We start from the raw sequence: 26207 nt of genomic DNA, 5'->3' as shown, positions 1-26207 counted from the left end.
CGAGCTAGAGGGGGACAAAGAGACTGAGAGGAGCAGGGATAGTGAGTCCAAGCCTCAGAACCAACCTCCCCAACCATAAGGTTTCTCAGTCAAACTCTATGACCTAAGGGAGTAGTCAAAGCAATCTTCCCAACCATAAACTGTGGTTTCTTAGCCAAGCCCAAGGAAGATTCATGATGCTATACAATCAATTCTCTCTCTCCCTGAAGACGAATTCTTAGCCACTCTAGGCTTCTAATGGATGCAAGCAAACACCTTCTGTGATAGAGGCTTTGTCAAAACATCAACAACCTGCTCATCAGTAGAAATGTATTCGAGCCTCACGACTCTTCTTTGGACAAGATCTCGTATATAGTGACACTTGATCTCAATGTGTTTCGACGTGTAATCTTCTTGAGTACTACTTATATTGTCATTCGACATCTTTCCATGCCCGACTAACGATGATAAATGGATCAAAATTATATCATCTCCTATTGGGTAGGAGACAAGTCCATATAGGGTTTCTCTGAATCTGTCCCAGATACTTGAATAATTGGATGGCTTCTTATTGATCACATCATTTTAGGGTTCCAATACTGCAGAACCCATGTCTTTACCATATCTAAGGCCACTCCTAGGGTTTCTCTCAAAACCTGTCTTCTTTTTGCAAAAACAAAGACTTCTTAGGGTTTCCTTCAAACTTTGACATTCCTTTAGGTCTCTAACAACTTCATCCCTTTCACTATGCTTGCCTAAGAAATCTATCATAGGTGTCTACAGGGGTGATCTCAGTGACTTTTCTTTAGCCCAACTCAAACACCATGTTGAAATTTAGGGCTAGATTGTTCTTTGCTGTAGATAATTACATTATAAACATTTTCAACATTACGTTCACCGCATAACATCATTTCATCGGTAGCAATTATGTAGAGAAGAACATGACAACAACGAAACAATAAAGATTTGTAGAAGAAAAACATACATAATAGAGACACCAGGATTTAGGCTAGAGACCAGGGTGAAACCCCACAAGGGGGAAACCCATCCTGATTCTTCTTTTATTAGATATTCATCAAATGTTCAGCTGAGATACAAAGTACAATGAGAATAAGATACATCAATAACATTAGGCCTCCTAGGGCAACCCAAGTTAGTTCACAACTACGTTTGTGAACTGAATGATTTGATCTCAAGAGAGCTGCTGCCATACAAAAAGTAACATCCATCTCATAAAGAAGATCATCACGGTCTCAAATAAGTATTGTTACTGTCATCATGTGTCACAAGAGCATGTTATCATCAAGGTCAATTGTCATCCATAAAGGTCATTGTCATGCAAACAAGATCATTGTAACTGCCATACACGATCACTGCTAGGTCATTCATCAAGGTCTCAACCATACAACAAAGTCACATATAGATCAATGCCATACATATATATCACTATCCTGTGTCAAAGATACAACCATAGTAATACAAATCCAAATCAATGTCATATAGATCCACGTCACTCATATAGTCATACAAATCTAGATCTCCGTCCTGTATCAAAGACTATTGTCATAGTCATAGAAATCCAAGTCAATGTCGTATAGTTCCACATCACTGTTATAGTCATACAAATCCAGATCACTACCATATATATATACATATATACAAGTCACTGTAATTGTCATATGCCTCCAAGACTTTATCAAGTTGCTAGCCAATGATTCATTTGTGAATTACAAAGATATAATAACGATTCAAACAGAGATAAGAAAGTGAACCAATGCAAGCCATAAACCACAAAGAAATATAGATTGCAAATCATTGTCTAGGATGTGAGCTTCCACAAAAAATATGAGTCCCTGTAACCAAAGATGCGATGCCATTGTCATTAAATGTAATGCCATGATGTCACAGCGGTGCAATGCCACTTGTGTATAATACGATGCCACAAACCAAGTGCTAGCCACATAATATAATATGCGTGCCACAATGTATGTCAATGAACCAATGTGCGATCCTCATAATCAACGCAAGCCATGAGCCATCATAGACAATAGCGATGCCATGAAGTGATCCGAATCGGATCCATAGAAAACTGTCAAAGAACCATGATTGTATCAGGACGGAACAAATCTCTAAAGAATCCAAAACAACGATCAAAAACACCCTGAACTAGTGGCAATGGCAGCGAGCGTGGAACGACGAGGACCTCGGTCAAAGCGCGCTCATCCGAGCCAATGGAGACTGCACGGGAGGTCAAAGTAGCCCCTGGGAGCCCCGGATCGCTGGGTGAACAGGGTCGAAATGGAGGAAGCACGAGCACTCGGTTGCGTTGGGAACCGGAGGACCGCGGGCAGAAGAGAAAAAAACGCTAAACGTACAAGGCGGGACCCGCGCTCTGGAAAACCGGCGGTTTTGATCGGGGTGCCCTTAAATAGTGAGAGGTTTTGGACGAGAGCAAAGTGATTCCATACACCGATTGACGCGTGGCAGGCGAAGGTGAGGGAAAACCGCTGTTGATCGCGCGCTATCGGTCAAGCAAGTCAACTGCGCGAAACGTGCGTATGGCGTCAGATTTTGAGGGCCTAGATTGGACGGCTGAGATCGCGCCCGATGGAGGAAGCGGAACCGATAGAGAATTAAGCCGCGCTTTAGAAGGGATTTGGAATCCGTTTGACCGCCACGGTGGAGGAAGGACGCATCCACGACGTAACTGAAGAAACGAACCGACGAAGCACGCTGGCGCCGTTTAGAGGAGGACAAATGGCCACTCCCTGAGTGTTCATGATGGCGCCGAACAGGAAATCCAAGCGCAGCTGCAGAAGGTGAATCGACAGAGGAAGAAGAGGAACAGAATAGGCATAGAGTTCGAATGGCTAAAGCCATGAACAGAGACAGTCGAATCAAGGGAAAGAAGACAACAAGAGTCGAGAGACGAAGAAGTGGAACAATGAACCCAGAGAGGAGGACTGAACACAAAGAACAATAAAGCAAAGCAGAAGAGGACAGAGGGCCGAGCTGACCATAGGCAACATCGAGCACCAGAGGCTTGAGAGATCCGAGCCGTCCCAGAGAGGATCTATCCAGAACTGGGCATCACATTTGGCTCTTCCCATTGTAGACCAAAAGGTCACAGTGCTGGTAGGAAGAAGAAGTCTGTGTACTCAAGTGGTTTGGGGAATCCAAGAACCACCCTGCCAAGCAAAAGCTGCTTCAGGAGAACTCAGATTGAGTCCCTATATTGTAATTTCTCTGCTTAAAGGCACAATAAAACAAGGCCACCATTGAAAGCTGGACCGAAGATGTAGCCCTGGAGAATAGGGTGAACTCCTTATTAAAATTGCTTGTGTTTTTGTGGTTTCTTACTGTATTTCTCTGTTGTCTTTCCATTTTAATGTTTGTGTATTGGCAATCTGATCGATCTGTTGCTTCAATAACACAGACCACATACACCAGCACATGAGTCTGTAATACCTTAGTTTAATAAATCTTTAACTGATGTCACTAATAGGGTGAATATCAGATCAAGTGGTATCAGAGCTCTAGGCTGTAAGGTAAGACAAACTTGTGTTGGTTTAGCTGTGAATTCTCACAAGATCAAAGCTCAAATTAGAGGAGAGTTGGTGGAAACTAATCCTGAAATTGGGAGAGTCTATTCTCGGAAGACAATGTCAGAAGGTGGTTCTGTTGGGCCAGACCCTCAATTCATAGAGAATTTCCTAGCTATAAAGTCTATGGTAGAAGAAATGTACAGAGACTTTAGAAAGCAAAAGGTTGAAGATTCATCAGGTTCTAAACAAAATAAAGAAGAAGATGAGTCTCACTGCCATGACCACTCCAAAGGAAAGGGGAAAGAGGAAAGCTTTTTCACACCTCCTAATAGCCTTGTGCATAATAAGAAAACATCTTTGATTAAGTTAGATGTTAAATTGATTTGCCTATATATGATAGAGAGCTAAATCCTGAAAAGTTGGACAATTGGATTAGACAAATTGATGTGTATTGCAGGGTACAGAACATAAACTCAGACAAGAGTAAGATTCAGTTGGCAAGCCTATGCCTAGGAGGCACTGCCTTGGTTTGGTGGGAAGGCAGAACCCAAGCTGATATGAAAAGACATGGTAAGACCATCTCTGTCTAGAGTGACTTTGTTTCTGCAATCAAAAAGCAGTTCTATCCATTGGCCTACATGCAACAAGCCATGATGAGTTGGCAAACTCTTCGACAGTTGAAGGGGCAAAGTGTGCAAGGGTATACTCAAGAATTCAGAAAGAGAGCATTGATGTTGGGTATCTCATTAGACTCACCAGAGACTCTTTTGAAGTACATTGGTGGTCTACATAGCTACATGAGGTATACCATCCTTATGTTTAATCCCACTAGTATAGATGAGGTATCTGTACAAGCTACTCATCTAGAAGCTAGAGGAAAGAATGGAAATCCAGAAGATGGGGGACCATTCCAACCCACTGTAAGCAAGAGCAAGGAGAAAAGAAAACAGAAGTGGAAAGCAAGGAAGGCTAACACTGCACAGAAAGCCAAAGCTTCAAGCACTCATTGTAAAAAGGATGGGCATGATAATGAGCATTGTTGGATTCTGCATCCAGAGTTGAGACCTAAGAAGTCCGAGGGCAAGAAGAAGAAGACAATTGCAACTATTCAGAAAGATTTGGGGTCAGACTCGGGAGATGAAACAACTATAGCAGCCACAGGTATAAAAGGTAAGAATTCTGAAGCATCTGCTAGTAATTCTGCTCAATCTGTTACTGATGAAGAAAATGAGAGAAAAAGACATGAGCTTTTCCATATTTGAGTTATTTCCAAAACTCAGAAGATTGATACTTTGTTTGATAGTGGCTCACAAGTAAATTTGATTTCTGAAGCAATTGTAAAGAAATTGGGATTAGCAACTACACCTCACAAGAAACCATACACCATTAGGATGGTTGAATGATAAAGCACAACTACAAGTGACTAGACAGTGCAAACTCAAGTTTTCTTTTGGGTCAGCATTTGTAGATGAGGTTGAGTTAGACATAATTCCTTTGGATATATGTGGAATTGTTTTAGGCAGCCCTTACTTGTATGATAGAAAGGCTATTTTCTATAGAGCTGAGAACAAGTATCTACTTGTTAAAGATGGAATCGAATACTTTGTAAGAGCTCATAAGTTCAAGAATAATTATACTCTCATAAACTCAGGACAGATGAAAAGAATGATAAATTCATGTAAACAATTCTTACTGATGGTTGTAAAGGAAAAAAACCTGATAAAACCAATGTATTTGAAGGCTGTAATGCTGAACAACAAGCTGATATAGAAAAGGTTGTTTCAGAGTATGATGTCTTGTTTCAAGAACCTAAAGGTCTGCCACCCAAAAAGGGAATAGTACATGATATTATTTTGCAGCAAGATGTTCCTTTGCCTAACATTGGGATGTACAGGTTGTCTGCTTTAGAGAATGCTGAAATCAAGAAGTAGGTGCAGGAGTTGCTCGAGAATGGCTTCATCAGGCCAAGCATATCACCATATGGGTCACCAATCGTTTTGGTGAGAAAGAAAGATGGCTCGTGGAGAATGTGCATTGATTACCGAGCACTGAATAAGATAACAATAAAAGATCGTTATCCCCTTCCTCGCATAGATGATCTTTTAGATCAATTGAAGGACGTTGTTTATTTCACCAAGCTGGATTTGGACAGTGGATACCATCAGGTCAGAGTTGCAGAGCAAGATGCATGGAAGACTGCTTTCAAAACAAAGGAGGGATTGTATGAATGGCTGGTTATGCCTTTTGGCTTAACTAATGCTTTTGCTACTTTCATGAGATTAATGAATGATGTACTCAGACCTTTTCTTGATGATTTTGTTATTGTGTATCTGGATGACATTCTGGTTTTTAGTAAAACGTGGGAAGAACATTTAAAGCATGTTAAGCAGACGCTAGATGTTTTGAAAAGAGAAAAACTTTATGTTAAACTCTCAAAATGTGAATTTGGAAAAACATCTCTAAACTACTTGGGTCATATAGTAGGGGGAGGTGAATTAAAAATGGATCCCTCTAAAGTGGCAGTCATTGTAAACTGGCCTAAACCCAGGTCTGCTACAGAAGTGAGAAGCTTCTTAGGAGCAGCACAATGTTGGAGGAAGTTCATTTCTAACTTCTCCTCGATTGCAACTCCCTTACATGCTTTAACAAGATTGAATATAAGGTGTTTCAGTGGGGAGGCAAACATCAGAAAGCCTTCGAAACCTTGAAAGAGAGAATTAGTACAACACCTGTACTAGCACTGCCAGATTTACAAAGACCATTTGAGAGCCAAACGGATGCCAGTGACTATGCCATGGGAGCAGTGTTGACACAACACGATAGACCCATATGTTATCATTCTGAGACTTTTAATCCTGCAGTAATTAACTATCCTACATATGATAAAGAATTGTATGCATTAGTTCAGAGTGTAAAAAAGTGGAAACATTATTTAATGGGCAAAGAGACAGTGATACATACTGATCATCAGCCACTTCAATATCTACACTCCCAAACTAAGTTGCAGCGATCGAGACATTACAGATGGATGGGTTTTCTACAACAGTTTCATTTGGTCATCAGATATAAAAAGGGCATACATAACAAGGTTGCAGACATGTTATCTAGACCCATTATCAATGCATCTACCATACTTAAGCATAATTCTGTGTTACATGAAAGCTACATAGAACAATATGCTCAGGATATGGACTTTAAAGATGTATATGCAACTTTGAGTCAAGGCAAAAGAGTAGAAGAATTGGACTATCATATGAAGGACCGACTCTTATATCATTGTGGGAAACTTTGCATTCCACAAACTGAGAGGATAAAGATAATTAGGGAAGCACACACTTCTCTGATATCAGGTCACTTTGGGGTAAGTAAAATAGTTGCACAGCTGCAAAGGTTCTGCTATTGGCCGAAAATGAACGAGACAATTTCTAGATATGTAAGAGGGTGTGCCATGTGTGCTAAAAGCAAGCCCAACAACAGAAAACTAGGCTTGTACACTCCATTGCCAGTTCCTTCTCACCCTTGGGAAAGTGTTTCCATGGATTTTGTTGGAGGACTGCCTAAATCTAGGAAAGGTCATGATTATTTATATGTTGTTGTGGATAGGTTCAGCAAAATGTGTATTTTGATACTTTGTAATAAACAGATTATAGTTGAACAAACAACAAAATTGTTCTTTGAACATGTATGGGTTCATTTTGGATTACCCATTTCCATTGTACTGATCGAGACACCTGATTTTTGGGGAAGTTTTGGCCAAGTCTGTGGGAACTGATGGACACCAAACTAAAGAAAAGCATAGCTTTTCATCCACAAACAGATGGCCAGACAGATGTAGTAAACAAGACAGTGATCCAGTTACTGAGAGGTTATTGCAGCAAACATCCTAAGCTTTGGGATGAACATTTGTGTTATGTGCAGACATGCTTACAACAGAGCCAAGCACTCTTCTACACAGAGATCTCCTTTTGAGACCTGTTTTGGTTTCACACCAAGGTATCCTTTGGATTTTGTCTTTGGTAAAGATACCATGGTTGATGGACACAGTGATATGGACAAGGCGACTAGGTTCATTGAACAGATCCAGGAGATCCACCAGGCAGTACAGGAACAACTGGAAAAGAGCCAGCCAAGTACAAGGCTAGGCATGACAAGCATCGAATGGAGCATAGTTTTCAGGTTGGAGACCAAGTTTGGCTGTATATCAGCAAGGACAGGATGCAAGGTGAAGGTAAAAAGCTAAAGCCTATCAGGTATGGACCTTTTAGGATACTTGAGAAGATTGGGGAAAATGCTTTTTACCTTGATTACCAGCTTAGATGCACATCTACTCAGTCGTAAATGCAGATTGATTGAGATTGTTTGAACCTTCAATGATTGAGGACCCTGAAGAGCAGAGTCAATTGCCTTCTATTGATGACATACTACCTGAATATCTCAATGAGTTGCAGGAAGACACAATACTGGACAGGAATCGAAGGACGACGTGCAGGGGAAATGTGGAGTACCTCAGGATTGGGCTCAAAGGTTCAAAGTCTGAGCAGCAAAAGTGGATTAAGATTGGACAAGTGAAGAAACAATATCCTCACTTAGTTGATGCTTGAAAACCAACTTTTGGTGGTCCAAAAGCTTTTTCAGTGGGAAGGCCGTGATCTGAATCAAATCCATAGAAGACTGTGAAAGAACCATGACTGTATCAGGATGGAACAAATCTCTAAAGAATCCAAAACAATGATCAAAAACACCTGAACCAGTGGCAATGGCGGCTAGTGTGGAACGACGAGGACCTCGGTCAAAGTGCACTGATCGAGGCCCTGGAGACTGCGCGAGAGGTAAAAGTAGCCCTTGGGAGCCCCGGATCTTGGGTGAACAGGCCGAAATGGAGGAAGCCCGAGCACTCGGTCGCGTTGGGAACCGAAGGACCGCGAGCGAAAACGAAAAAAACGCTAAATGTACAAGGCGGGACTCGTGCTCTGGAAAACCAGTGGTTTTGATTGGGGCGCCCTTAAACGATAAGAGGTTTTGGACGAGAGCGGAGCGATTCCATACACCGATCGATGCGTGGCAGGCGGAAGTGAGAGAAAACCGCTGTTGATTGTGCACTATCGTTCGAGCAAGTCAACCGCGCAAAACATGCATATGGCGTCGGGATCTGGAGGGCCCAAATCGGACGGCTGAGATCGCGCCCGATGGAGGAAGCGGAACCGACAGAGAATTAGGCTGTGCTTTAGAAGGGATTTGGAATCCATTTGACCGCCATGGTGGAGGAAGGACGCATCGACGACGTAATTGAAGAAATGAACCGACGAAGCATGCTGGGGCTGTTTAGAGAAAGACAAATGGCCACTCCCTGAGCGTTCATGATGACGCCGAACAGGGAACTCCAAGCGTAGCTGCAGAAGGTGAATCGACAGAGGCGCAAGAGGAACCGAACAGGGACAGTGAATAAGGGAAAGAAGACAGCAAGAGACGAGAGACGAAGAAGTGGAACAGTGAACCCAGAGAGGAGGACTGAACACAAAGAATAGTAAAGCAAAGCAGAAGAGGACAGAGGGCTGAGCTGACCAGAGGCAGCATCGAGCACCAGAGGCTTGAGAGATCCGAGCCGTCCCAGAGAGGATCTGTCTGGGACTAAGAATCACAGTTGGCTCTTCCCATTGTAGACCAGAAGGTCACAGAGCTGGTAGGAAGAAGTCTGTGTACTCAAGTGGCTTGGGGAATCCACCCTGCCAAACAAAAGCTGCTTTAGGAGAACTCACATTGAGTCCCTGTATTGTAATTTCTCTGCTTAAAGGCACAATAAAACAAGGCCACCAATGAAAGCTGGACCGGAGATGTAGCCCTGGAGAATAGGGTGAACTCCTTATTAAAATTGCTTGTGTCTTTGTGTTTGCTTACTGTATTTCTCTGCTATCTTTCCATTTTAATGTCTGTGTATTGGCAATCTGATCGATCCGTTGCTTCAATAACACAAAACACATACGCCAGCGCATGAGTCCGTAATACCTTAGTTTAATAAATCTTTAACTGATGTCACTCATAGGTGAATATCGGATCATGAAGTCACAGAGAATAGTGATACCTAAATAAGGCGATGCCACTAAGCAACAAATAAAATGAACCACAAAATAGAACTGTTGACCATCTGCGGGTCATTACAAAGTATTAGGGCCACTGTAAATATTAACCACGAGCCTCACAAAGTCTCAGAAGATAAATCAATCCTTAGAGTAGTTCGATCAACGAAGAATGAGAGCCTCAGATAATACGTTGAGCCACCAGAGTAATGCGAGCTTCAAAAAACTAACGAGCCATAGTATAGGAAACGATCCATTGTAAAGAAAACAAGCCATTGAAAAGAAATGAGCCACAAGTATAAGGTATATGAACTAAAGATATGATGGAGCTCCTTTTGATGATATGAGCCATTATAGTGATGCACATTTCAACAGATACGAGCCACCATATTACCCCCGAGATTTGGGATTATCCATGGATGAATGTACCTCTAATGAGCCATACCATAACCTTATTATATAGGCATTGTATAGCTGAAATAGATCCTCCAAAAGTGGAGCCGACATTAGAGACTTGGAGGGAAACTTAATTCAATTAAATATATTTCTCTTTAATAATTGCTTGCCCACATATTAATAATATTTTTTTTGTACAATTTGAATTCTTCTTTGGGGCTTTTGTTGGGGCTGTTGGGTTCCTATGGGAAATTCATCCTATTGCTTTCCAAATTTCAACATCAGTCACTTTGCCTTGCACAATTTCCAAAAGATCTTCCCTTGCGAGAATTAGGTCAATTCTTGTTTTCCAAGCTTTGTAGTTTGTAGCCCCTTCTAACTTGTTCTCTTATTGTATAGAGGGAGCCATGGACGAGTGTTGATAGTAGATCTAGAGTTCCTTAAGAGTGATCTCAATGCTCTTCCCTTCATCAAAGCTCTCATACCATGTTGATTTTTCAAGTGCGAATTATACAAGCACTTATTTCTGAAACTTGATAATTACTTCTAGTGATGTAGATGTTTATTTAATACTTCAATGTATCATTAAGCAATTATACATTTAGAAATTCAACCATAAAGACAATGAAGCAGTAGAAATCACAATGCACAAGAGAGACACAATGTTTACCCTGGGAAGACCCACTTGGGGGAAAACCCACCAACCTTCTTCTTAGAGAAATGTTCAGTTGAATAGGAGATACATCAAAGTCAAGGTCCAGGTCATACTAACCAGCAAGACTAAGTACATGTCATAAGACCCAAAATATGTAGATAGACCCATTCTTAGGCTAAATGTTAAGTGTGCTTCTAGATATCATAACCTTTACAATGCACTAGCACAAATTTTACATAATTGTAAAGTGAGAAAACCTAGGGGTTCCATGTGTCGTGTCCTAAATTCCTAATAGATCCACTCCAAGAACCGCTCGTGCTCATCTTGGCCATAAATGACCTCTAATAGATGGTTAGTATGAGTTATAAGGCCATGAATTATCTTGAAATGGTGACTAAGAGGATAGGCCATGACAAACCACAATGGTCTAGAGAAACCACACTAGCTAGAAAATAAGATTTTACATAGACCACTAAGCATGGTCTGCTAACAATACTTAAGACGTTTGGTCACATTTTGGTAATACAATCTTCGTAATGGCACAACTGATCATGGAACTCTAGGATTTGACACATCTCAAATCATGAATGAGATCGGTTTAGCTGCTAGAAGAAATCTGGCAAAAAAAATGTGGTACTCCAATGGTCTAGAGAAACCACACTAGCTAGAAAATAAGATTTTACATAGACCACTAAGCATGGTCTGCTAACAATACTTAAGACGTTTGGTCACATTTTGGTAATACAATCCTCGTAATGGCACAACTGATCATGGAACTCTAGGATTTGACACATCTCAAATCATGCATGAGATCGGTTTAACTGCTAGAAGAAATCTGGCAAAAAAAATGTGGTACTCCTGATTTTACACGGAGAGGTATAGTAGGAATGCACTCAGGAGGGAAAACCAATCCAATAGACCAAAAGTTAGATTTGTGAGCACTGACCAAAACCCATGAAGGAACACAAAAGGTGTCCAAGCAGGTAAGAGCCTTGTTATTTGACTCCTGATTAGCCCTCACAAAGAGAAGGGAATCATTCACAAAGTGGTTATTAAGCATTTCTAAGTCACCTAGGAGCAGAATACCCTAACTGCGTCATAATACGAGCTGCCTCCATCAAATAACACAATGCAATTGTAATCAATACTTGTAAGTATGGAGCTGGAGGGCACCCCTGATGAATGGAAAAATGAAGAGCAATCCATAGGGACAAAGGGTTGTTGACAGAAACAAATGGCAACACATTGGGGAAGAGTGTGTTCACCATGGTTAGACATTGGGATCCAAAACCCAATCAAGACCACATCTCAGAGATAAAAGATCAATCGACCTGATCTGTGTTGTAGAAGTCAATCTCAAGTGGTAGAGAGGAGATGTTGGAATGGCTCATATTTACATTACCGTTCATTTTTTAAAAATGTTTTTGGTACATGCAAATGTTTTTTAAGTCATTGTCAAAAAGGGACATGGTTTTAATCATAGATGAAATAATCACAAGCAACAATCAATTGGCAAGGGCCCTAATCTGATTAAATCAGGAAATAATCAGAAAAAAACGAAGAAAAATTGGCCAATCTTGATTCTTGGCACACTTGTAATGTTAAATGAAATAATTGGGATTATTTTGCAATAATTGTTTCGTTGATTGCCAAAAGATTAATCAGGATTATTTCAATTAGTCAGAGATTATTTCATCTCTGTTTTTCACAACTTAATGTTCTTTAGCATTTTTTTATAAACATATTTCTTCCAAAACAAATCTGATGGCAGATGAATTCTTTATCGAAGTTAATTTAGTTTTAGATCTTTAAGTTAGGTTGTATTTTCTGGGTAATATGTAGTAATTGTTTTGGTAAAATTTGTTGTACTTAAACATATAAATTGCCATGATAAACTTATGATTTATTTCATCATAGTAACTGTTAATGCACAAAATTAAGCAATCTCCGTTTTGTGTTTCACGCTGACATAATTTTCTCTTTACCTCCTAAAGCAATTAAGTCAACTCTAGTACCCAATATTGCAGCATGAGAAAAATGGGTAAATTGGCACAAATGCCATTATCTGATGTTGAAAATAAGAATATTCTTCAATTTTCTCCTTCATATAATCCATCATTTCCTATTGGTTGATGACAATTATAAGCTCATTGATGAACTTCATAACGAGGACAGGCTATTAGAATTACGACAAAAGGGTTTGTGGGTTGTTTAACAGTTTTATCCAGTTTGCTGTGTGTATTTTTAGTTATTTGTATACATGATGTGAATATTTATAAGGGTTTCCTTATCGTAGCTGAAAATATTACTTTTCTTGTGACATATATATTGCTAATAAAATGTTCATTTTATTACTTTGCAGGTTGAGGGAGTGCTCCTAAGAGCTGCAGATGAACTACAGGCACTTCAGGAAGAACGTAGAGTATGCATTTGCTGCAGTAAAATTGTTGTGATAGGGTTATTTTATTTCTATAGATATTAATTTAAATATTAGACAAAACACTCTGATAATAGGGCCAAATTAACCACAGAACCAAATTTCTATGGCATTGTCAGAGAGTAGATCCAACTACAGCAGAAGCATTGGACCGCTTTTTGGTAAACCTGAATTTGTGTGCAACAGGGAAGAAACCCTTCACATTCATTGTTGATGATCCTGCTGGCAATAGCTTTGTAGAGAACCCGTAAGTTCTCTCTAGGCTTGATAAGTGGATAGGCACATATATTGGAAATAATATGGCAAATCATCTTCTAGTTTGAATGTCAAAACTTTACGAAATACATTGGTTATGTTCTCGTTTAAAGGTGTTCTTATGGACAATATCCATGTCTGTGGTTTATAATGGGAATTCCTATAATAATTTATCTTGTTGGTCCATGATATTCCTTTAGACACTGATAATGAACTTGTGGAAATCCTTATTTAATACGTCAACAAGGACAACTTGATGAAATTCCCAACAATTTTGCAACATTGCGCTATTCACATGGAATAGCAGTCTCCAGTCTCTTACAGGATGGTAGAATGTTACTGTTATGGAGATGTTTCCGCAGTTACTAGGAATGAATTTTCTGAGAATGCACGATCTCTCTATCATTTAAGGAATTATTTCTGGCAAGGTCATGGTATTTTTGTAGTTTCCAGGTACTTGTTCTGTAAAAAAACTAAAATGTATTTGATGTTTATCCTGAAGGGATGTCTGTACCTCATAACTTTCAAATTAAGCGAAATTACTCTAGCAGTATTTCAAATTCTCAATGTTTCGTTTCCTGTTGTTAAGCATATATATATAGAATTTGAAATTAATATAATTAGAAGGTGCATCACATAAAGACATACCTTTACATGAAAGGTCACCGTCAGGCCTATAAATGGCCAGGCCATTCATCATATTACATATTCAATATATTATTTTAGTCTGTTATGGATTCCTTTATGTTATCTTATTTCTTTTGGATTTTAGTTTATGAACCAAGTTGTTCATGTTATATTCAGGAAATGAACATTGTTCATTTCATTTGGTATTAGAGCTTGGTATTGATCTGGCCTTTGGCTACACTTTCATTAAAACTAGTTTGATTTGGCCTTTTGGCCTCTCCCATCTTTTCTGAGTTTCTCTGATTCCTAGGTCCTCGACCAAAAATTGGCCCATGACTATTTGAAGTTCAAAAATTCAACCGCAAAGAAGTTATCACTGCCATAAATTGAAATTTGTGAATACCAATAGTTGCCAGTAGTTACAGAAGCCAACAAAAAATTCAGCAAGGTTTAGTCACCACTTTAATCCCATATATTTGCAGTTTTCCATAATAGTGTGCTGTTCTTACAACCACTAGCATATACCATACCGATGCTTGCATCATTTTTGCCACTTTACAATCTTGTACATCAATGCCATAAAGTTTTGCACATAGCCACAAGTTGTTGCCTACACATTCTGTACACATTCACCATTCCTGTCCATCCATACGTTGTCAATGTGGATGAACTCGCTCTACATTTCCATGCAACCATCTTTAGATCACCAGTCTGCATCCTTCTATACACCAAGTTTGCATTCGTGGCGTAAAGGCATGACCAATTTGATGTATAAGCCTTAAGGTCATGTAATAAAGATTTTTTTTTTTGGATCTGATGCACCATTTAAACGTTAAAACGGACTGTTACCCATCCAAGTGGTGGGTAACCCCCAAGGAGAAAAAATTTCTCCTATTTGTTCAGCTTGCCAGCAGCCCTATGATGGTCCATAGATAGCTAGCCTCAAAGGCCTTCTATCCATGCTTTGGTCCGTGCTATATTTCATATAGCTTACTCATCAGATGAAGGTGGGTCATCTATTATAAGGTATGTTAATTATTTTTGTAGGCAAGTGCTCTCATTTAATGTTTAAGGGCATTTTAGCATGGCTCACTGGTTGAATTGATTGGTAGACTGCTTTTCGTTGTATTCTTGTTCCCATGCTTCACCATGGTGGTTGTACCTTGCTCCTAGTCCAATGTGACCTTCTTTGAGGCCTTTCTTTCCACTGTCTAGGAGGGGCACAAATGAGAGGCACTGATTGATGATGCGTCCATGATAGTCCATACTTAAGACTTTCCATCTATTCCCTATATCCACATCCCATCTTCAGGTTGATTGCTACTTGTCAGCAACTTTCGTTCTTAGTTTTCCTCATTCTTGAGTAGAGGCCTGGAATCTTTTCCTAGGAGGTTGATGCAGCAGAAGGAAAAGAAAGAGCACAAGTGTGACACCCCTGCCTTGAATCCCCCACTAATATTGTACTTACGATTAATTATGTTAGTGATGCTTGCGTGGGCAAGTAAATGTAAATGGGTCAAAAGACTTGGAACAATTGTTCTATTAATCTTTATTAATATATTGCCAAAGACTGAAGAAGTGAGTAGCCAACATGGATCTCGATGCCCGAGAGAAAAACTGTAAAGGGGAGTTGGGGAAGTTTTGTATCTGACCCTAAATTAGTTATTCTAATTTTTGTCCCAGTGGTTGAACTACCTAATTGCCAACAATTATGAGAAGAATGGGGGTGTGGTACCAAATTGCTCTAGAGATATGGGCCACATACCCATTCCGGATAATTCAGATGGACCTCATAGACCAAGGAAAGGGACCCAAATTCTCATGACTGGAGTGTGCGTGATTGAGGAAAAGCACTGGTGGGGGTGCAAGAGAGGAGAAGAGAACAAAGGGAGCAGAAAAGCAAAGAATGGCTGCATATGATTGAATGTGATCTTGTGTGAAGTTGGGCCTCTGAGCAGAGGGTGAGATAAATCCTTTTGATAAATAAAGGCTAATAAATGAAGAGCATAACTTTCTTCCCTATTGATGCTATGTTAGGGATGAATTTTTTTTTTTTTTGTAAATAAAAATTATATAAGTTTGAGAATGCTTGATTGATTGTTGCTACCTAAAAGATATTGAAAATGAGTAAAATGAAGTGGCTGCTTAATTAGAAAATTTTGTGGCACACGTTTAATTGATTTGACCAACAATTGATATGTGAATGAGTTTGTGAAATAGGAAAATGTGCAATTTGTTTTCAGAAACTTGATATTAAAGACCAAGTAGTTGAAGTGTTATCTAAGGCAAGGAACTGAGTTCAGCCATACAAGAAACTTGAGGACAATAACAAGAGAATGCAGGGCTAAAGGAGCCAGATGGACTACTTGAGAAATCATTAGCTGAGTATGCATAGTGATAGCAGCCATGTAAGTATGGAAATCAGCTAGACTGCAGTGACTGGTCAATTGAAGGAATTGGGTAAGAATTCCTTTAGGTTTGAGTTTGTATTTTTTTTGAAATAATTTCAATTGAATGCATGTATTGCATGAATGCCCAAGAGTGGTATGGTTAAGGCAGAAATTATCAGATTTAGAAAGATAAATAATTTTGAGTTTTGATGACCACCAAGGGTTCAAGACTAGTGCCTAGCCATTGGGAGGTTAGGAGTCATGAAAGATCAAGATATGGGCAACTCACTCTTCAAGGAGACCTAAACGTTAATACTTTCGCTACCCCTTTAGATATTTATATTTCTTTGACACTTGTTAATGGAGTTTCAAGGATAACATGCATAAATCCCCTAGGAACATTCATTCATTCACCATCCAATGAGTAACACATGCAAAAATTCTCAAGAGTTATAATTTCAACAATATTCAATAACTAGGGCACATTAATAAGATACAATGCTTCTCACCTTCCAATACAATGATTAATTAGTGCAATTGAGTGAATAAGCTCGTTATTGAAGGGCAAAAGTGAGAATTTCATAGTGGCTTTCCCTTCCAAATTTGGGGCTTTGAGCATGTATTAGTGTTACCTTGCTGGGTAGGAGTGGTTAATGAAGGATCCTATTAGGTGGTTTCAACCTTTAAGGGAATGACATATCCAAGGTTCATCCTTCAAATGGTAGGTGTCATGTGAAATAATGATGGAATGGAATGGGGGCAAAGGGGAGGCCCTAAGCCACATGCCATGGTACAAGGGTAGCTATGATGAGGGAAGCCCACACCTTGGGCATATGAATGTAGGAGGGAGAAATCATGGTGCACGAGTTACCCTGACCTTTGTAGTTCCACCCTTCCTCATTTTCCTTTTGCCTTTTATTGATTTTTCTTTTATTTTATTGCTCAGGGCTCCAGGGAATGAGAGCATGATGCATATCATGTAGGACTGATCAGCCCCTTAGAGTGGGACATTTCATTGCCCACCAAGGGTTGGGACATTCATGGGTTTCTTAATGATGCAAGGGGCACTAGGAGCCAGGGTGATGGCCACAATGATGAGGGGTAGAGCTCATGCTTGGCTTTTGCCTACGTGCTAATTTATTTCGTCTTGACCATCTTTTTATTTAGCTACATCAACCTTTGGGGCATTGTTCCAGGGTCGACCCAAGGCGTGGACAAGGGAAAGAGGATGCTAACACCTTCTGAATGCAATGGATGTGGACCCATATAGGGAAAATGTGAAAAGGGATTATAATGAGTGGAGGGGAGTAAGATATATGGTATTGGGAAGCGGGACCACATAACCAAAATCAAGGTTTCCCATGTAGCCAAAAGCTAATAGCCAATAAAGGAGATCCCATAGGACTAGGATTCAGGATTAACCCCTTAGTTGAGGTAAAGGAACAAAACTGTAGTCAAAACCCTTCCTTCTTCCAAGTCACCCAATAATCCATACCCAAGTGTGCCTAAGAAAAACAAGCATAAACACCCAATGACATAATGAAAAATCATACATTTAGGATTGGATGGCCCACCTTCAAACATATGATCATGACAAATGAATGAGGGTACACAATGGTTGGCTTAGCTAGCAAGAGACAAAATAGAACATCAAAGCTATTAGGTGGCTGGCAGGGGCTGCTGCTACCAGTTGAAGGAATGTGCATTGGAAAGGAAGCTCTCCAAAGGGGAACCCCACTTTTGGTGGGCTACATCTGGCACCAGCTAGGACATGAGCTCACCGTAGAGCACATGATCCATGTACTCGATCAGGGAGGTCATGAGAACCTCAAGAATCCTCTGGGAACCACAGACCTGTTACTAGCACATCAGATACTATATTTCAAAGCATGTGCACTAGGCATCTTTGATTGCTTTGTTTTGCATCAAATATATAATAAAACATACAATAAATAAAATCTATTCTAAGATGCAAGATGCAATCTAATCTACCATGAGCAATCAATATGATAATTAACCCTAATGCAAAAATCAATGTGCAATACACCTACTCTAACATGCATATAATACAATGTCAAATGCCTAAGAAAGGGGTGATGGTGTTCGACTTGACTGTGGTAGACCAAGTCTCGCCATCTATGTTAGCTATATAATAATATCCATCACCAAATTTCCCATGAATCTTGATAGATATAGGATTTCCCCCAACTAAAACCACATCCCCCATGCTTGAATTCCCTTTTAGGTCTAGCCACCCACTACTTCTTAAGCTTACTTGATTTGGGTTGTGGTTCCTTAAGGAGACAAATTTCTTGTGGTGGGGGAAGATTGATTTTCTTAGAGACCTTCCCTTTTGATTTATGATTAGGGTATGAATATGGTTCAATTTCTTCAACATGTGTTAACAAAGGTTCTCTATATGATATGAAAGGGGACCCATCAAATAATGGTATAGTAGCATATTGCAAATCAAATTGTAAATGACCCCCATTGATGCACCCTACTTTCTTGATAGCAACATTCCCAACACATCAGGGATATCAACCACCGCAACATCCATAAGCATGGCTATATCATTATTACGAGCTAAACATACTTTAAGATCTTTGATACGACCAACAAGGGGGATAGATTTGGAATCAAAATCACATACATTCCTATAAGGTCTTGTGATACTTAATTCTAATTGATTCATGAGATTTAAAGGCATGATGTTAGCCGTGACCCCATAATCAAACATACAATTATGGAGGAAAAGTCTATGTATGGTCAAATTCAATAGAATTGCACCATGCCCAGGATTAGTCTTTGTTACATGGGTAGCTTGCAACATTATCGGGGGATCCTCTTCCCTAAGCCACAAAGCTTTGGTAATTTGTTGCCTTTGAGTAGGTAATTTGGCAATTTCTTTAAGTGGTACTTGCACCATCATTTTTCCAATTACACTACCAACATCAACATTCAACTCGATTGGTTTACTCTTGGGCTTGGGTTGACTTTGGGAAGGAACCTTCACTATTTCCTTGGATGGTTGTGGAGTTGCCTTTGTATTTTCTTTGTGAGATGGTTGAGGTCTTTCTTGTGCTTTCCATGTACTTTTGTTCTTCCTTGAATAAGATGTCCCATTAAATCTGCCATCTACTTTGGCCACAAATAGGTCTCTTGAGGGCTCCGTTGGTGGCTTGATAGTTTATATTTTAGGGTGAATAAAATTATCAGCGAACAAGATACTGAATGAGGAATCTTGGTCAACATTGTTCATTTGCTCAACTTCTTCTTCTTCAGTTTCCTCTTGCGATTCATCTTCATTGGAGTCATCATCATTCATTCCATCATATTTCTTGCTTTTGGCAACTTGGAGCTTGGCTCACGGATAGCTGAATAGGTCAATGCGGGAAGAATGAATGTTTCTTTCATCTTTAATGACTATATCCTTTGCTTCATTATATGTTTTGCGCTTCTTTTCCCTAATGATATATGAGAAATGTCCCACAACAACTTGTGTGAATTTCTCCAACATTGTGTCTTCTGTGGGTTTCAACTTGTGTACCATGTCCAAATACGAAATTTCAAATCTTTGAACAAAACCTTGCGTATTTTCATCGTCAGTTTTCATCATATTTGGGAACTTGCCAAGTGCCATACCTCCATCCAGGTGATTAGCCCATCGCTTCTTGAAAATTTCTTCAAATGTTTCAAAATCAGGAATGCTTTGCTCTGGTAATCGTGTATACCAATCCCTGACTTTTCTCTCCAAAGATGATGCAAAATGCATAAGGACAATGCCTTCTTGTTCTTCCTTGATCTTGTTGAAAGTAATTTCCCATATGAAGTCAGAGACATGTTTCTTAGCACTCTTTGTACCATCCCCATTGAACTTAGGCAACCACTCACGATATTTATCAGGGAATGGGTGAGGAGCATCGAGATATAGATCAAAGTTCAATGGTTTGAAAGATGCCACATGCCACCTCTTAGGTTTAGGAGGGTTTTGATTAGCATTTTGGTTATTGGCAATGGCATTTGCATTAGCATTTGCATTTTGGTTATTCATGTTGATATTAGTATTATTATCAACTTTCTCAAACTCGGGGAGTAGATTAGTTCTAACAAGTGATGGAGTTCTTTCCCCTCTCGTTGTAGAAGCCCTAGTTCTAGGAGGAATGGTGTCTTCAAGTTCTTCACCTCTAAGCAAACTAGGAGTTTTGCTAAGAAATGGAGTCACTAGAGGAGTATCTATAGTGTCATCTTAAGAATCAACCCCTTTATGATTCACGGGGAAGAAAAACTCGCTTCTTCCCTGACAATGGAACCAAAAATGTTGCTGCACTAACTAGCAGGCCTTGTAAATAGGCAAAAGCTAGAGGGCACAACAACACTTGGGACAGAGGCCCACTATCACCATAGCCTAAGTCCTCTACTCTTCTTGGATTTTCACTGACGGGAGGAGTCCAAATGATACTCACTTTTGATAAAATATTCCTTGATAGGTTTGAAGTGAGGAAAGGTGGCTCATTCAAGGTAAAGGTTCAATAAAGGTATAAGCTTTGGGAGAAGCTAGAAAGACTTTCCAAGAAAAACCCCTTGAAAGATAGCTACACAAGACCTAGGGTTGATATATATAACAAGATCCGAGAGCATCCAAGTTCAAGGTAGATAAGAGGAAAGGCAATGTTTTGTTTACTTCAACAATTACTAAAGTAGATGCCTTCAAAGAATCCCTGAGTTGAAGGATTAACTTCTAGGGTTTTCTCTTGGTGTGACAACTAGGGCATCAAATTTATAGAGAATCCACACTTGGGAATTCCACCAAAACTTGAGGATCCCTAGAGGAGACACTAAGGAAGAATTCTATCCAAGTGAAATTTAAAATGCCTCCCTCTAAAAAATTTTGCACCAAGCTCTAGGGGAGCCTCCCTATCCTTAAAGGGACGAAAATATAAGATTTAGAAAGAGAAATAATTTTGAGTTTTGATGACCACCAAGGATTCAAGACTAGTGCCTGGCCATTGGGAGGTTAGGAGTTACGAAAGATCAAGATATGGGCGACTTACTCTTCAAGGAGACCTAAAGGTTAAGACTTTCTCTACCCTTTTATATATCTATACTTATTTGACACTTGTTAATGGAGTTTCAAGGATAACATGCATAAATACCCTAGGAACATTCATTCATTCACCATCCAATGAGTAACACATGCAAAAATTCTCAAGAGTTACAATTTCAACAATATTCAATAACTAGGGCACATTAATAACCATGAGACATTATTCCATGCATTAGACATTAACAAAATTCAGAAATTCAACAATAAATAGAACTTACAAGATAGTGAAGAGTATATCCATCCATAACAATGCCAATTAGAAGCTCCAAAAATGAGACAAGATTATCCAAACATCAAAATTCATCCATAATCCTCCAAAACCATCGACAAATTGCAGGTTCAAATTCCCTAACTAGGCCGAAAATCCAAGTAATTATGGTAAGAATGGGAGAGAGTCTCTCCAATTTATACAAGACATAGGTAGTTTGAATAACAAAAGAACAAGCCCCTCTAACATTAGTTTAGATGCTAATTAACCCACCTATGGTTACAAGCCAACCTAGATGGCTTTAAAAATGATTTATCTGTCTCCTAAGCACACGCAAGGCTGACATCATGCATGCATGGATGCCTAGAGAGGTAGCGTTGAGGTCCCTTGTGCTAAAAAATGTGGTAGAGGGCCTCAAAGATCACGAAGAAGTGGGGGATGCCCTCCATATGCTGCAAAACATCTCCAAACCCATATTTGGGCTTTGTGGACTCCAAGTGGGTCTCATGGGTCTCCAAATGGCTCATAATCAAGTCAATGCTCCATCAACGAGGGATAGAAGATTGCACATGCTCTCCCATGTCTCCCTTGGAAAGATAGAACCTCCTCCAGACCTTGGATCAATTGCCAAGAGTTGGGTGCAATGTGTAGCCAGCTGGGGCATCCTGGTCCAAGTGCATCATCATTTCGAATAATTCGACAATGAACAAGCAAACAATGGTGCTGAAGAAGCCCATGGTGTGGCAATCAATGCTCTGCTTGAATGGAGGCCAATGTCTCTCAACGCTCACCCTACAAATGCCATCATGATCCTCTAGAGGGCTTGGATCCCATATAGGGAGGGTAGGACCAAGATGAAAACCCACCTGCAATCCTATATAAGATCCAATGCATCTCCTCAGCTTTCAATATAATGATACATAAGCGTAATTGAGTGAATAGTGGGTTTTCCTTCCAAATTTGGGGCTTTGAACATGTATTAGTGTTACCTTCCTGGGTAGGAGTGGTTAATCAAGGATCTTATTAGGTGGTTTCAACCTCTAAGAGAATGACAAGGGAAGCTATGATGAGGGAAGCCCACACCTTGGGTATATGAATGTAGGAGGGAGCAATTGTGGTGCATGAGTTACCCCAACCTTTGTTTTTCCATCTTTCTTCATTTGCTTTTTGCCTTTTATTGACTTTTATTTTATTTTATTGCTTGCGGCTCTAGGGAATGAGAGCATGATGCGTATGATGTAGTAGTGTTCACCCCCTTAGAGTGGGACATTTCATCGCCCACTAGGGGTTGGGACATTCATGGGTGCCTTAATGATGCAAGGGACACTCACATGGGCCCTAGGAGCCGAGGTGATGGCCATAATGATGAGGGGTAGAGCTAATGCTTGGCTTTTGCCCACGTGCTAATTTATTTTGTCCCGAATATCTTTTGCATTTTGTGGTACATTTCCTTTTGTATGTGGCCATATTATGCTTTTGTCTTTGTTTCTAGTTGCATCAACCTTCGGGGCATCATTTGAGGCCCGACTCGAGGCATGGACAAGGGAAAGAGGATGCTAACCTTAGTTACCGGAAACGTCTCTCTGAAACCCTAGAAATGTCGTTCGACGTTTCAGAAACGGAAATGGGTACGATCAACACGAAAACGACAAGGAAACGTTTCAGTTTTTGGAAACACAAGATCCTAATTCTGAAGCGTTTTCGTTTTTTTGGAAACGCAGGGTCCTATTTTTGAGATGTTTCGGGCATTTATAAGGGTTTTGGATCTGTTTCTAGAGTTTCCTGACTTGGATATGACGTTGAATGCGATGTCTCATATGATTTTGTTTGATGAAGAGGCATCAATAATTGCATCTTCAAGTGGACATGGCAACAATTCTCCCACTCATGGATAGGATCCAAATGATGATGTGAATCTTAATTACATGGATGAAAATATATTTGATGATATGTAAATGTAATTTATGATGATGTTTTAAACTTTTGAGCAATGGACATTGAATACCATAATATGTCATATGATAGTAGATTGCCAGTCATAGTTCAGTTTTGTAATTTGTACCATGTAGTGTGCATTTAGCATAATTAATTTTGGTGATGATGTTGATGATTGAAATTGGAAACATAAACTTGATGATATGTTGAATGTTATAATAGTCTATAATGATGATGACAAAAACTTAAGCTGAAATGGTGATGATGATTTGTTTATGTGGAATTCATGATGATGATTATGTATTTTTAAATATAGAATCTAGATTCTAAAAGATGAATGGTAATATGAAAGTTTTATTGTCATATATATATATATATATATATATATATCTGTTGTTTCCTTGGCATATCATATCCAATTTTTTTTAAAATTTGTTGTATCTGTTTCAAAGCCCGTTTCCATATTCGTTCTCGTCTTCGTTTCAATGCAACATAGCTGCTAACACCTTGTGGACCCAATGGACAAATGTGGGCCCAAATAGGGAAAATGTGAAAAGGGCTTGTAAGGAGCAGAGGGGAATAAGATATATATGGTATCAGGAAGCAGGATCACGCAACCAAAATCAAGGTTTCCCATGTAGTTCTCTTCATAAAGCTAATAGCCAATAAAGGAGATCCCATAAGACTAATATTCAAGATGAACACCCCCCGCCACCCCCACCCCCACCCCCACAATTGAGGTAAGGGAACAAGAGTACAGTTAAAACCCTTCCTTCTTCCAAGTCACCCAGTTATCCACACCCAAGTTTGCCCAAGAAAAACAATCATAAAGACCAATTACATAGTGAAAAATCATACCTTTAGGATTGGATAGCCCACCTTCAAACATACGATCATGACAGAGGTGCAAGGGTACATAATCGCTACCTTAGGTGGCAGAGACAAAATAGCACATCAAATCTCTCAGGTGGTTACCAGGTGCTATTGTTGTTGGTTGAAGGGAAGCGTATCGAAAAGGAAGCTCTCCAAAGGGTTACCCCATTTTTGGTGGGCTACAGGCTTCAAAGATTTATTGCCCATATCATATTAATCAGAAGACAAATCACGTAAAATATGGATTAGACTTATCAGATAAGAGCCATATCTGCGACGCTTTTCATGTATCATGTCTTAGAAAAATGTTAGAACAACATTAGTCAACTTAGACAATACTTCTTATGTTGGATGATGAAGGAAAATCATTTTAGAGGTAGAAGTTATGATTGCTTTTAGGAAGAATAGGTTATGTTTTTGAATAGCTAAGAAGTACCTCATTAAATGAAAAAATATTCTAGAAGAAGACGTTTTATCACAAATAGATAAGTTTCATTAACAATATCGTTTATTACCCTTGCTTTGAGGCAAAGCATCTTGAAAAGCAAAGGGCAATGTTATCTATAAGACAAGCAGTATAAAATAAAAAATATGCTAGGTTAAAATAATAATAAAGAAAAATAATGTGAATGATTAATAATTGATAGTTAATAAAAAATAAGCATAAAATGTACTAAGGCACTTCCCTTGCACATTTCTTTGGGCTTTCAGTGGTAAAATATCTTCTTTTATTAATCATTAATTATACTCTCTATTTTTATGGAATAAATCTTCTTGAGCTTTTGCTCCATCAATTGTGCTATTTTGAGATCTAACTTTGCTATTTCTAGTTAGGTAGTGTGTTTCACTTATGAATTTTTTTATGTGCTTTCCAATGATATTTTTAGCGTAAGTTGGGTGCTTATGTATGGACCTTATATATTGCTTCTTTATTGTGTTCTTTTGGCAATGCATGGTTTCTATAATTGTATAGAGAGAGTGCCTCAATTTGAAGAGATATTTTGGCGCAAAAACATCTTATTTGCTTTGATTTTTAGTGATCTTATCTTTGGTGCTTTTTCTAGAAATTATCTAGCCTATTATGGGGTGAAGTGGGAATGATGCTATTTCAGGTAAATGTGGGTAACCAACTTATGTGCTTTGTCTTTATTTGTAGCTTATCAATTTTTTGTGTTATTATGGGCAATGGAGGGTGTTGCATATGAGGATAGAACAAATGCTTTTTGAGGTTTATTTTAGGCTGGTTTGCTTGTTTTGAGCCAAATAGGTTGCTCCACTTTAGAGCTAATTTGATCCATCCTATCAATAACATTTGGTAGAGTAGGATGCACCACTTGAGGACATGTTGGGCAATGTTTATGATTATTGTGCAGAAAGAAGAGTGTATGCCTTGGAAATATTTATAACACATTTTTTTATGTGCTTTGGCTCTTATTCTTATCCAATTTTGTGCACTTGACTTGGTTATTATTCTGGATAGATTATGGGGGTTATTCCTAGTACGTTCAGGTTGTGTCTTTTATTTTACTTGCGTGCCATCCTTTTGCACTTTATTGTAGTAGTCTTCAGTTCTTTTCTCGAGATTCTCTACCATGTTCATTTGTCCTATTTTATTCTAAACAAGTTGGGGGATTGTTTTTGTTTTTTGATACAGATATTGATGCACATGTTACGTGTTTGGTTTCTTTTTTTGTACTTAGGTGAGGATCAAACCTCCCAAAAGCTA

At 39.2% G+C, this 26207-nt stretch overlaps 1 protein-coding gene and 1 long non-coding RNA gene across 2 annotated transcripts in view; both read left to right on the top strand.

Moving 5' to 3' along the window:
* The window catches only part of LOC149261058 (zinc finger chaperone zpr1-like), a 335727-nt gene that overhangs the window by 149592 nt on the left and 159928 nt on the right, over positions 1–26207 (top strand). The window lies entirely within an intron of this gene.
* Positions 12974–13271, top strand: LOC149261059 (uncharacterized). Its single transcript, XR_016258364.1, has 2 exons — positions 12974–13071; positions 13206–13271. It is a non-coding gene; the product is annotated as an uncharacterized LOC149261059 (long non-coding RNA).

This window comes from Pinus tabuliformis, chromosome 6 (assembly GCF_031772625.1).
Source record: "Pinus tabuliformis cultivar Carrire ecotype Pingquan chromosome 6, CPIR1, whole genome shotgun sequence".
Lineage (NCBI taxonomy): Eukaryota > Viridiplantae > Streptophyta > Pinopsida > Pinales > Pinaceae > Pinus > Pinus tabuliformis.
Note: the sequence above shows the minus strand (reverse complement) of the source record. Positions and strands in the feature narration are given on the sequence as shown.